Source organism: Heterocephalus glaber, unplaced genomic scaffold (genome assembly GCF_053883595.1).
Source record: "Heterocephalus glaber isolate CG9 unplaced genomic scaffold, H.glaber_assembly_v1.0 deba00000594, whole genome shotgun sequence".
NCBI lineage: Eukaryota > Metazoa > Chordata > Mammalia > Rodentia > Bathyergidae > Heterocephalus > Heterocephalus glaber.
The window spans coordinates 26409879-26411364 of NW_028258151.1; the positions used below are offsets into that span (position 1 = coordinate 26409879).

Sequence of the window (1486 nt, forward strand, 5' to 3'; positions counted from 1 at the left end):
AACATACCCAACAACTCACCACCCCCACCCTCCAGCCACTCCAGTTAGCCATAATAGATGGTAAGCATTTGAATTCAGGCAGTGAATTTAAAGGATAGCTGCTTTCTATAAGTTAGGGCTTTAAAATCCCCCTTCCCTGCCCTAGGCACACCTGGTACCTCATTGCTGAGGTGTGCTTGTGCCCTTTTGCAAAAGTAAAAAGACTTGTTGAGATTTCTTGGTGTCTGAGTGCTTCATTATCTGAACCAACAAATTAAGTCTGGGCTCTTTCCCACATTGAGATGAAAAACTTACATACTGAAGAGGTAAATTAAGAGAATATTTTTGTAGCCATTAGTTCTTTGCATTTTGCCCCTAACAAATTTCAAACTTCTGAATTGTATATTCATTATAATTTGCCTATAGGAAAGTTAAAGGCTTCTTCTCACTTTTTCACTTATAAAGTGAGATCTCCTATCTGCAAGTTTCTTACAATATATGACTCTCCTTCAGAAAATGGAATATATTCTGAGCACAAAGATGCAAAATCATGCATCATATTTTAGGATGAATATGAATTTTTGATTTATATAAGAAGGATATCTGAGAAAGTGTCATAATTAAAAAAATGAATGATTGGCCATGAAGATTACAGTAAGTGGATAAAAGTCATGAGAAAGATTAAAGAGATCAATATTAGTTTCACATATAGCCAAAATTAAATTTTATCATGAGTAATAAACTATGGTACATCCATAAAGTGGAATAATATGTAGCTATTAAAATGAGTGATGTGGACATCATCTAAGCAAAAAAAAACCTTAATAAAAGATGATTAAATGAAAATGACGAAGTGACAAAAATATGGTTCAGGTTTATAATCTGAATTTAAAAATACATAGAGTTCTGAACTTTTTTTTTCTATTATGTTTTTAACACTATTTTTTTTCAGCGACAGAAGTTGCCTGAGACCACAATGAGTGTGTTTCTGTCTCGAAGAGGCAGGTGAGAAGTTTCTCAGTGTTGCCCAGATAGGAGACTAACAATGGACACTCAGAAGGACGTTCAACTTCCAAAGCAGCAGCCAAGGATATATATCTGTGGAGAATGTCACACAGAAAATGAAATTAAATCCAGGGATCTAATCAGATGTAGAGAATGTGGATACAGAATAATGTACAAAAAAAGAACTAAAAGATTGGTGGTTTTTGAAGCTCGATGAAACATGGGAATTCAAAGTGTTTTCCTTGGTTCTTGGATTTGCCCCTTAATGTTTCTTGTTGTGTAGATTTTGATTTAACACACTTAGAATACAAGTATATACATATTTCATTTTTACTTCATTTTCAAACTAGATTGTACTTAGATATCTATATATACTTTGTATAAAGAATTTTTTCATTTAATTATATGACTTATTATTTAATTTTATTGTATATGTAATCTGACACACAATAAAGGTTAAAATTGTTTCTCCAACCATACTTTAAAAAAATTATTAAAAATT

At 32.0% G+C, this 1486-nt stretch overlaps 1 pseudogene; it reads left to right on the top strand.

Annotated features, from left to right (window-relative positions):
• Positions 1-965: 965 nt before the first annotated feature.
• On the top strand, positions 966-1201 carry LOC106009971 (DNA-directed RNA polymerases I, II, and III subunit RPABC4 pseudogene; annotated as a pseudogene).
• The last annotated feature ends 285 nt before the right edge of the window (positions 1202-1486 follow it).